The sequence below is a fragment of the Pinus tabuliformis genome, chromosome 8, assembly GCF_031772625.1.
Source record: "Pinus tabuliformis cultivar Carrire ecotype Pingquan chromosome 8, CPIR1, whole genome shotgun sequence".
NCBI classification, from domain to species: Eukaryota; Viridiplantae; Streptophyta; class Pinopsida; order Pinales; family Pinaceae; genus Pinus; species Pinus tabuliformis.
In genome coordinates, this window is record NC_142294.1 from 1,710,857,402 (window position 1) to 1,710,870,552 (window position 13,151).

Genomic DNA, 13,151 nt, shown 5'->3' on the forward strand with positions numbered 1-13,151 from the left:
ACGCGGTTTTGGTACAGTGAAGTAGCGTATGCATGATAAGGGTTGATATTTCAGGTTGTTGCTGATTCTGGTGGTTGTTGCAGAGTTCTAGATTCTGGTTTGGGTTCTGTGTTCTTGATGACAGGGTTTCAGTGATTCGGTATTGGGTTGTTTAATGAATTATGATGCAAGTATAAGTTGATGATTGTATTGCGGTAATGTTTACTTTGTACTCTTGGATCCAGTCTGAAAATTGATGAAACGTGGTCCCTGAAGGTTGTAGGGTCAGCACCTACGTACTAGTAAATGGATCAGCTAGTACAAGAGCTGAGGGGGTTGTAGCTCCCTTCCAAAAGTAGTTGGAAAACGAGAGAGAGGGTTGTAGCCCTCTGCAGGTTGTAGCCTGCATACTGGTAAAGGACTGCACCAGTATATTGTAAAAGAAGTTTCTCATTAAAGAAGAAAGAGACGAATTGCAGCAGGTGGTTTTCACCCACATTGGGTTTCCACCTTATATCATGGTGTTCATGTGTGTGGCTCTTGTGTGATGTTCTGTTCTGTTATACTGCATCTGTTTACTGCTAAATTGCTTAATAATGTTCTGATGCATTTACTGAAGATAAGATTAACTGAATCATAAGATATCTGCATATACGCTAGTTGCTTTAGACACAGTCGCGTGTACACGCGGGTTCACTTAACTGAAGTCGCGTATATGTTTCTGAGTATGAAATTGAAAAGGTTTTATTGATCTGATAATACTGATTCACCCCCCCTCTCAGTATTATTTCCAACAATTGGTATCGGAGCAGGTCCTTCAGAGGAAGCTTGATCGCTTGAAGGAAAAGATCCATCAAAATGGCTAATCCAGAAAGAGAGGCACACATCAGGCCACCAGTCTTTGACGGGAACAATTTTACTCACTGGAAGATAAGAACCACTGCATATCTACAGTCTCTTGGAGCAGAAGTTTGGGGACTCATAGAAGGAGGATACAAATTCCCATCAGCAACTCCTACAGATCCAGCAGAGAAAAAGCAATATGAGCTCAATGCCAAAGTAGTTAATGTCCTATTGAGTACTTTGACTCAATCAGAATTTATGAAGATCATGCATCTCAAATCAGCTAAGGAAATATGGGACAAAATCGTTACAAGCTACGAAGGAGATGATCAGGTAAAAATAGCGAAGCTTCAAACTCTCAGAATCCGGTATGAAACTCTTAAGATGCGAAGTAATGAAAGCGTAGCTAATTATTTCCTGCGTATGGATGAGATTGTGAATTGTATGAGGGATCTGGGTGAAGAATTTGAGGAAGTTGTCTTAGTTCAAAAGGTTTTGAGATCTCTGTCTACTAAATTTGATTCTAAAGTATCTGCCATAGAAGAAAAGGAGAATGTGCGAAAAATTACCATGTCACAGCTTCACGGGATCTTAACTGCTTTTGAAATGCGACTAGAGGTACCACCAGAGGCCGCATTCGAAGTGTCAGAGGAAGAAGATGAGGTAAATTTTGTCAAGAATCTTGAACGGGGAACTGGACGGTTCAAAGATAAGCTGCCTTTCAAATGTTTTCTATGTGGTAGAGTTGGTCACTATGCTGCTAGATGTCCTCATAACAAAGAAAGGATATATGAAGAAGATGGTAGAAGCTATTATTCCCATATTAAAAGTTCATTTAATGATAGTGAAGATATTAGAAGTCTCATGGCGCACAAGAAGAAGAATGCTTCATCCAATGATAGCGAGGATATTAAAAGTCTCATGGCACATGAAGAGAAGAATGCAGAAACTGAAGAAGCTGCCAAATTAAAAGAACTATTGGAAACAGAAACCAGGGTAAGGGAGAAATTGCAGGATATAGCAAAAGATCAGAGCACAACTATTCAGAGACTTGAATCAAAGATCCTCTCTCTAAAAGAAGATCTTGAAGATCAAGAACATGAAGTAATCAAACTAAAGCGACAAGTAGAAGAAGGGAGAAAAGTTGAAGAAGACCTAAGGAAGCAGTATCTGAAAAAGGAAGAACAACATCAAGTTGAGGTAAATATCTTGAAAGGTAAACTAGAAGAAAAGGATAAGCTTTTACGATTTCAAGATAGTTCTAAAGTCTTGGATGATATTCTTAATAGTCAAAGATCTCCTGCTATCAAGACTGGTCTTGGTTTTCATGAATATGTTGAAGGTGAATCAAGTTCACAAGGTGAGACAAGAAACTCTAATGAGAAATCTGAAATGCTCAAGGAACAACCAAGAAAAGAAATTCCTCAAGGAAGATCCTTTACTCCTAACTATGGACGTGATAGACGATTATTTCCTCCGCTGAATAAAGTTGAATGTTATGTATGTCATAATCTTGGACATGTTGCAGCCAGATGCAGAAGTAGAATGGTTCAAGAAAGATCATCTCATCCCAGGTATTTCAGAGGGTATTGCTTTGCCTGTAATGCATATGGACACAAAGCAATTGATTGTGATAGAAGGAACATGAAAAATATAAGGTGTTATACATGCAACAACTATGGGCATAAAGCAAGGGAATGCAGAAGCAGATTTCAAAATTCAAGACAAGGGGACCATACATCATCACAGTTGCAGGAATTGAAGAAGACAGAGACAGAAAGGTGTGGGACAACTCAGTCAGCTGACATAACAGACACAGGGGAATCTGAAAGTGATGAGATTCAGTATTCCATCCTGCATACGCTGAGATAATGAAGACAAGTCGCGTATATACGCGAGTTACATGCTGCAAAGTCGCGTATATGGAGAAAGGGCAGCAGAACAGATGGTTATATGGAGAAAGGGCAGCAGAACAGACCCAGGTTCAGTCATGGTTGGCTCAGGCTCAGGGGGAGCAGAACAGACTCAGGAAATGGTTCAGACATGGTTGGCTCACACTCAGGGGGAGAATATTCTTCAAATAATGCATTGTTGGCATTATGGTTAGAAGCTGTTGATAAAGTCTATGAAGATAAATGATACATCTTACTGTTTAGGAATGGTATTGCAGACTGATGCTTATATCATGATGCTGTTGGTGGCTTTCATAAGTCTTGGTCTAGATATTTCGTCTCTATGTCATGTATCTCTTGTGATATCTCTTTTATGGTGTCAAGGTCATGTAACGGCCTATGTTGGTTTCCCCACTATGCCTGGGATGAATGATGAATGTATGTTGAGTCTTTTGGTGATAGGAAGGTCTTCTATAATGTATAAGTCCTTGTTCTTCTTGAAGAACATCTTTTGCAGATCTTGCCTACAGTCAAGGGGAGCATGAACAGCACAATTCAGCAAGAGCAGGATGGATAGATTGGTACACTTTGGCATACACAAAGGGGGAGCATAGTTGGAGATTTCAGCAAGTACTCAGGGGGAGTATGGACAGCAGAAGGTATACCAAAGAAGAGAATATCTTGGTCCACCCTTTGCCCTTGATGTCAAAGGGGGAGAGTGACTTGGTGTAGTGGTTGCCATCAAGTCCAAAGGGGGAGATTGTTGGCATTATGATTCAAGTGTTGTCCTTGATGGCAACTCACTCAGAGGTTGGTACAGATACTCAGAAGTTGGTTCAGGTGATGGCAACTTACTCAGAAGACAGATCCTAGTACAGCTTGCCAAGGAAGTTCATACACGCAGGTTTGTTAAGCCCAAGTCGCGTGTACACGCAGGTTGGCTTCAGAAAAAGCGCGTGTATGTGGAAAAGCACCTTTGGTCCATGGCGGTTAGTCCTTGGAAGTTGTGCCTATGGTTTCGGACCATTGTATCTCGACGGGCGTGTCGATCCCTAGTTTTGAAGTTGATGGTATTGTGTTTCTATGGTTTTGGCTCTTGGTATTGAACAAGGCCTAAGGCTATATAAGGAGAAGATCACTAGGCAAAGAAAAAGGGTGTGTGGGTGTCTGACGCAGTGAGAGGATCTGGTATTGCTGGTTATCTGTTCGGGACGCTTGGCAAGGGTCGGATCTGACAGCAAAGGCAGAAGTAATCATTTCTAGATCTGCACGCGGGTTGCCTTTGGAGAAAGCGCGTATACACGCGGTTTTGGTACAGTGAAGTAGCGTATGCATGATAAGGGTTGATATTTCAGGTTGTTGCTGATTCTGGTGGTTGTTGCAGAGTTCTAGATTCTGGTTTGGGTTCTGTGTTCTTGATGACAGGGTTTCAGTGATTCGGTATTGGGTTGTTTAATGAATTATGATGCAAGTATAAGTTGATGATTGTATTGCGGTAATGTTTACTTTGTACTCTTGGATCCAGTCTGAAAATTGATGAAACGTGGTCCCTGAAGGTTGTAGGGTCAGCACCTACGTACTAGTAAATGGATCAGCTAGTACAAGAGCTGAGGGGGTTGTAGCTCCCTTCCAAAAGTAGTTGGAAAACGAGAGAGAGGGTTGTAGCCCTCTGCAGGTTGTAGCCTGCATACTGGTAAAGGACTGCACCAGTATATTGTAAAAGAAGTTTCTCATTAAAGAAGAAAGAGACGAATTGCAGCAGGTGGTTTTCACCCACATTGGGTTTCCACCTTATATCATGGTGTTCATGTGTGTGGCTCTTGTGTGATGTTCTGTTCTGTTATACTGCATCTGTTTACTGCTAAATTGCTTAATAATGTTCTGATGCATTTACTGAAGATAAGATTAACTGAATCATAAGATATCTGCATATACGCTAGTTGCTTTAGACACAGTCGCGTGTACACGCGGGTTCACTTAACTGAAGTCGCGTATATGTTTCTGAGTATGAAATTGAAAAGGTTTTATTGATCTGATAATACTGATTCACCCCCCCTCTCAGTATTATTTCCAACACATGGGAATGTATAAATAGAGCGAGGCTCTATGGGTAGAAGGCAGTTTTTTTAGTATGCACTTTTTAATTTGGAATGTAATGGGGTTCTGAGGAGTGAAGTCAAGAAGCATATGTAAGTTCGAGTCAAGGGTGTTGGTAGGTAGATAGAGGCTCTGCAGCTGTGTGCGCAGAGGCCTAGTAGAGACCATAGTTGTGTGTGCAAACCCCTGCAACTGAGTGTGTAGGACGGATCTTGATGTATTGGTGAAAGAATTGAATAAAGATAAATTGATTCTGAAATTGTGTTAAAATTGAATTATTGAGGATCTAGCCAATTTGGGGTTCATATAACTATTTGATCTACGTGCGCATGCTTATGGTATGAGTTTATGCAAATATGTATCTTTTCTAAGTGCGCGAACTGGTTATTTATGTTAAATGTTTGCTTAAATACCATAAGAAGTAGATCTAATATATAATAACTCATTAAGTAATCAGTATTGAGGAATAGCCCTGTTTTGCTTCTGCATGGAAGCAGAGCAGCGCGAGGCTACTGAACGGTGCGGAAAACCTCCAGACCACATCAAGAAATCCCAAGGGTACAGAAACCTAGTTCACCTGGTTCCAACACCCTCCCCTGCTACCTCGGGTGAGACTTCTGTTCACTTTCCACGGGCTATTATCAAAAGTTCTAGTAACTATGCAATTTGTTTGGCTAAATAATTCCCCCGAACCTGGGTCAAGCCCATATAAGCCAAAATATTTTAACTATTTATTGTATTGAAATATATTTTTTATAACCTAATATAAAAGAAATATATAATTCCTTCATAATTCTATATAAATAATAAAATAATTTCTATCATTTACATACACTGATATCGTATGAACCTTTTTTTTTTTTGCAGCGTGGGACAAAAATCTCAAGCTATCATTGAGATAAATAAATATCTATAGTACATACTCGTTATATATATATATATATCTATATATATATATATATATATATATATATATATATATATATATATGAATGAAGATCCATGCTATGATTTATATTACTATGGCAATGCCAATTTTCTCTCGCATAGTTGCATCCATTGGTTTTTTTTAAGACATTAAAAGAATCTAGCTGCTATGTTTTGTCATGATTGATTGGTTATCTTTCAGATTATATTGCAAAATGATGTTATATACATTAAAGCATTTTGAAATAAACACGGACATGCCATTGGCATTGATAGGCATCACATGCTACAATAACCTATCTTCATTGAAAAAGAGGTTGATGTATTCATTGAGAATCTCTCACACTAACACGTGGAAACCATATCTTTATTTTGATATTGAGCATTCTAAAGCCATAAAACTTCATCCGGTGAGTGAGCATTGTGAAACTATAAAACTTTATGTGGGGAGTGCACATTGTAAAACCCAAAACAAACTTTCTGTGAAGAGCAGACATTCTAAAATCCAAAATGACAATGTTAGGGCCTGGGCATGGAATTCGAAGTTTGTTCCGCCTGTCGAGTCAAAAGTTTGGGAGGGTTATTAATTTTTTGTGCCAGCCATTGTAATAGCGGCTTCATATGTATCAGTGCAAAAGAAATTCCAAGTTTTAAATAACAATACTTTATATTTAAAATTTTCAATGTTAATTAAAAATGAAGTATAAAAAACGAATTACATATAGTTCAATACGTGTGAAAAATAAATTTATATAATCAGAAGAGTTTCGTTATTAATATCTAAGTTTCCTGAAAATGAATCATAAGAATAGTTCAATATCTATCTGAACATAATAGGCTATCTACATAATAAGCTATCTGAGGTTTGTTATTAATATCTAAGAGGGAAATAAGATTAGGTTCCATGACCTACCTCGGTGTCTTTCCCGAACTCGCCCGTGGCTCTCTCGAGCTCCTCGTAGATGAAGACCTGCGTGCAACAAATCTTGATCTCACTGTCGGTTCTTGGACACTTGATGTCGTTGTTTCCACAGATGTAGATTTGCTTGGGCAGATCGTTGTCATGGTTTCAGACGGGTCAACCTTAAGCTTGAACCAAACCCAGATGATAGTGACACATACCAGAATGCTCACAACGATGATCTCACTGTTGGTTCTCGGACACTTGATGTCGTTGTTGCCACAGATGTAGATTTGCTCGGGCAGATCATTGTCATGGTTTCAGACGGGTCACCCTTAAGCTTAAACCAAACCTAGATGACAGTGACGAATACCAGAATGCTCACAACGATGATCCCCATGGCCATCTCTGTAATAATTATCAGAGTCTGAATCAAGGGAACCACCCTGCAATCCTCGGAGCAGGGCCTAGATCCGGCGCAGGCCGAGCAATTGTAGTTGCGCTGTCAGTCACCAGCTAGAATACAAGCCAAAGACTGATATATCCTGGTCGAGCACTCATGGCTACATGACACACACTTTTAACCACCTCTAACAAATACTCTTGTACGCTTGAGACTATGACGAATATTCACTCTCCTCTGCACACTACCAAGTTTTGCAAATTTTGGGCACTACAACCATTATGTATCGAATCTGCGCCTGACGATAAGATGGTCATCTAGATTGGAGAGATAGAGTGTGGTTCTGGGAGAAGGTCGGGAAGGCGGCACCATGACAGACCCCAAAACATTTACAGTCAGCTGAACTTGGGAGCAATATTCTTTCATATCAAGCTTCTCCATGGATGGAACTCGCTTCTGCCTTGTTCATTAACCATTTTTTCTGTTATTCATTAACTTATTTCAATTTTGGATCAACGATCAAAATTTTTTCAATCATCTAACACACAAATCCATGGTGAAAAATAAAACACGGTGGCAGCTGGGGGCAATTCGTTTCATAGAGAAACACCCAACAACATAAATGTTTTTACCACTCCAAAGGAATTTATTTTTTTCAAAATCCCATGCATATCGAAGAGAACTCAATTTTTTTTTATCCATGGTTATGGTGCTTTTCAAAAACAATAGAGAAACATGGTAGTAACAATGTTCTCAATCTTTATCATTCCAAATACAAAACAATAAACAATAATTAAAAAAAGGAACAAATCTTTCCACGAACTCCTTTATCACCAGCCATTATGAAATTCAAGAAACATACGTCTAGGAACTTATCAATCACCAGCCAATATGATTATCAAAGATAGCGTTTGCATCATGATAACATTATCTATTTTTTTTTGTGTTTGGACATACGTGATGAAAAATAATCGTCCTGTGTGAGGAGCATACATTTTCTTCGATATAATTGTGTTATTCTAGATTGAATGAACTATTAGATATGATGAAGATGTATTTTTATTAACTATATAAAAAAAAATCAATTATCAATTTAACAATAATATATTTTCTTGTATATTTATAAGATTATTTGTGAAATATATACTTATCAGTGAATTAAACTCAACTCAACGTCAAAATAATATGAAATTTTTTTTCCATAAAATTTCAATTGCAATTTAATAAAGAAAAATAATAGATATTTATATCATTGTGAATTTATTTACATTTTATTTCATGAAAGAAAGGTAAGAAAAGAAAGTTGTTTTAATATTATATTTTTATTAGATATAATTAAATATTAATTATGAAGTATTCATTTGGTTTTTACATATAATTTAATTTTGCAATGATATAAAATTATTTATATTTCATTGTCCCATATTGTTGTAGATGTTTAGGTATTAATACATATAATAAGTTGTTTTTATGTGCATTTATAGATGGTTAGTGAATGTATAGAGTAATAAGTTCTTTAATGTTTTTATGAGAATGCGGGAGAGTTGAAGTGACCAACTAGGGTTTTAGAAAATTGCAGGGATCATTTCTAATGGAGGGAGGCAGAGGAGGGAGCTCGACTCCCATCTACAAAGATGATGTTGCACATAGGGGTAAAACACCGATGGTGAACAACAAACGTTTTGCAGATGAAAGGAACAGGGATAATGAAAAGGAGACAGATGGGATCAAAACCAAGGAAAATAGCAGCACAAGGACAAAGAGGAAGAAGACAAAATTCAAGGTTCAAGATACAAAAAACAAAAAGGACCTTGCAAACCAAAATTAGAAATAACTCCTAGAGTAATATTAAATGATGTTGTTGTGCAGGCGTACAAGGAGCACATCGGGACCTATGCCACTATTCATAAATTCATGGGACTATGGTCCACTGAAAAAGCTTTATAGACATGGATCAGGTATCACTAGAAACCCAAAGGAAGCATTGACCTACATCTTGGGTCAAAGGGATTCTTCATAGTGTTGTTCTCAAACATCGAAGATAAAGACAAAATACGCGAAGGAGAACCCTACTTTTTTGAAGCAGTCGGTCTCTTTATGAGGCCTTGGAAGTTGAACTTTTTCCTATAGTGAGAGAATTTCTCTTCAGTTCCAGTCTGGGTAAGGCTCTATTCTCTACCTCTTGATTATTGGCAAACTGAATCACTAACTTCCATTGGCAATAAACTAGGACATTTTGTCAAAGCTTCTGAAGCCACAATAAGAGGAAAATATACCTCTTTTGCAAGGATATGTGTGGAAATGGATCTATCAGGAGCGCTTCCGGATGAAGTTATCTTGGAAGTTTTTGATGAAGAGTGGGTGCAGACAATGGACTATGAGCATATCGCATTCAAATGTCGTAGATGCCATGAACATGGACATCTGTTCAGAGACTGTCCTCTTAGAAAAGCATAAAACAAAGGTAAACTTAATACAATGAAGGACACAGAAAGCTTTCAGAAAGTGGCAAGTAGAGGAAAAGGAGGAAAAAAGGGGCTAAAGAAACAACATAATGAGGGGCAAAAGGTCAGTCAGAACAAGTTTCAAGTGCTGGAAGAGAATGAAGAAATCACAAGAGAAAACCAATATCAAGAGGAAGGTACTAATGAAAAAGAGAAAGAAGAGGACAAAAAACAATCTCAAGATATTAGTTCTCAAAAAGAGGCAATGATAAGTGAAATAGAAATGGAGATGGACCAGGAAATGACCCAAAGTGAAACAAATCTAGAAGATCATGAACTACAAGAAATTCTCTATAAGGAAAACCTAGATCTTGAAGGATTCTTGATGTAGGGAACCAAAGGAGGAATAGATTCATTGCCTGAATAAGAATGCAACAAAATACAACAGTTGTTTTTATGGAAAACACGGGAAAGAGGGTTGGATAAAGGTAAAAACATTCACAAACGGGAGCATAGAGGGGTGAAAACAATGAAATCAACTCCAGGATTAGCGACTAGAGATCCAAGAAAGAAGAGGGGCAGGAAAAAGCAATATGCGATCTTGATGGAGTGTGGAAAGCTAATGGTAGATTTGGGAAAGATGAAAGATCTAACCAGTTACTCCTTTACAAATCTTTAATTATGAAGTTTATATCTTGGAATATCAGAGGTCTAGGTAGTAAAAGAAAACAAAGAATGCTAAGTAACAGAATGAAACTTGCAATGCTAGACATAATCTTCATTTAGGAAGCAAAATGCTCCATTTAGAAATTAAAACAAATCCATAGCAAATGGATTAATATATTTGAGTTTCTAGAAGTTAAAGCAGAGATCACAACTAGGGGCATTCTCACTTTATGGAACCCCCAAAAATTTAGCATAATAGATGCAGAGGCAATAAGAAATTATTTATGAGTAATAATTCAACCAGTGGGGGTTTTAGACACCTTCCTGGTTACTAATGTTTATGGTCCTCAAAGAATAGATGAGAAACTCAGATTTCTTGACTCCCTGGTAGATATTAGAAGAAAACATGAAGAAATACCTTGGGTCATGGGAGGAGATTTTAACATGATTAAATCTCTTTCGAAAAAAAAGGAGGTACCAGAATGCTAAGTAAAGATTCCGTAGCATTCCAATCCTTCACAAAAGATATGAAACTAGTTGACTCTGAAATGCACAATGGCCTTTTTACTTGGAATAACAAAAGAGGAGGTGAGGCCTAGGTCGCCTCCAAGATAGACATATTTTTTATCTCAGAGTAGTTGATGCTCACTAATAGAGCGATAATTGCTAGAGTTCTCCGCTTTGGAGGCTCTGACGACTAGCCGATTCAATTAGAAATCAAGGGGATCGATTCTCTCAGGAATAGACCCTTCAGATTTCAGAATATCTAGCTCTCCCACCCAGATTTCATCAGCAACATTGAAAAATGATGGTCCGAAGATCTACAGATCCAGGGCACTAAAATCTTCCTCCTTCATAAAAGACTAGAGCACATGAAACTTAGACTCAAAGAATGGAACAAGAAGGATTTTGGTAATATTTTTGTAGACAAAAAATCAGTAGAAGTTAAACTACAGAAACTAAATCAAGCGTTGATAATAGATGGTTTTGATGAAGTCAAAAGTAAGAAAGCTGATAAACACAACCTAGAATGGGAGAAACTATGCAAACAAGAGGAAATCTTTTGGAGAAAAAGTCTCAAGTTTAATGGCTCAAAGAAGGTGAACGAAATACCAGATTTTTCCATAGATCCACCATGGCCAATAGAGTGCACAATAGAATCTCTTCGATATTGAATGAGAATGGGGAGCTTGAGACCTCTCATAAGAATATCGAAGTTTTGTTGGTTTAGAATTTCAGAGGCATCACTAAGGAAAATAATCTAGACAGAGAGCAATGCATTACGGAAATTACAAAAAATATCCCTAAACTAGTGTTTAGAGAGGACAATTTTAACCTGAATAAACCAGTAACCGAAGAGGAATTCAGTGAGGTTATCAAAGATATGCAGAATGGCAAAGCTCCAGGACCAGATGGTTTCAATGTAGACATTTTTAAGCCCTATTGGAATATTGTCACACAGGATATTCTGAATGTTGTAGAGGATTCCAGAAGCAATAGGACTACTCTAAAAGTCCTCAACACCTCCTTCATCTCCCTGATCCCCAAACATGATTCTACCATAACTGTTGATAGGTACAGACCCATTGCTTTATGCAATGTGGTTTACAAAATTATATCCAAGATTTTGGCTAGTAGACTCAAACCTCTTCTTCCTTCTTTAATTTCAGGGGAGCAATCTGGTTATGTGGAAGGAAGAAAAATCCAAAATAACATTATTAAATCCCACAAGGTAGTTCACACACTAACTAGGAAAAGGTAGGCTGCTATGATCATGAAATTAGATATTGCCAAAGCATTTGACAAGGTGAACTGGATATATATCAAGAAGGTCCTCATTTCTTTTGGATTCGATCACAACTGGGTTAGATGGGTTATGGATCTGGAAACTTCTTCCAGCTTTTCAATTTTGGTGAATGGATCACCCTTAGAGATCCTTACTCCTTCCAGAGGCCTCAAGCAGGGAGACCCACTCTCTCCCTTTCTCTTTATCCTCATCATGGAAGGACTGGGCAGATCCATTAAACAAGCCAAATCCTTGGGAAAGATTAAGGGCCTCCAATTAACAGAGAATGGTCAGGAAATGAATTACCAACAATTTGTGGATGACACCATGCTGCAAGGTATTCCCACAGTCAAAGAAGATTTAGCATACAAACAAATCCTAAATGAATTTTCCTTGGTTGCAGGTATGGAAGTTAATCTCTCCAAATCAAAAAACTTTCCTAACATTGAAATTCAAAGAAATATCTCCAAAATTTTGGGCTTTCAAAGGAATTCCCTCCCTTCAAAGTATTTGGGAATTCCCCTTACAAACATACCATTTCAAAAAGGTATTTGGGAACCGGTGCTCAATAGAATGCAAGACAAAGTCAAAAAATGGACTTTCAGATCGTTGAACCTAGCTGGTAGGCTGATTCTGACAAAGGTCATTCTACAATCTATCATTGTTTTCTTTTTATCAGCCCTCCTAGCTCCCAAAGGGGTCATACAACAATTCAAGAATATGCAAAGAGACTTCCTTTGGGGCAAGTAGGAAACCAGGAAGAAATGGGCCCTTGTTTCTTGGGATAAAATCTGTAAACCCAAAAGTCACAGAGGTCTAGGCTTAGATGATCAGGGGATTTTGAGTAACGTTTTAGGACCCAAGCTCTGGTGGAGATGGGTTAAAGAACTAGAAGCACAATGGGATAAAACCTGGAAAGAAAAATATGCAAGCTCGCGGAAAACAATTGATCTTTCAAGAATGTCTGGAAACATAAAAGGATCTTACATTTGGAATAAAGCTTGGGAAAACAGACGCCTAGTACAAAACGACAGTTTCTGGGAAATCAGAGCAGGAGATCCAACTCTCTTCTAGGAAGAGAAATGGCAACAAGAACCAACGCTGATTAGAGAGGACTTTATGAGCCCCAAGTAGGAAATGGACTCCCAAGGATTAATCAAAGTTAAAGATTTCTGGAATCTTTCTCATAACTCTAGAAAGTGGAGAAACTGGA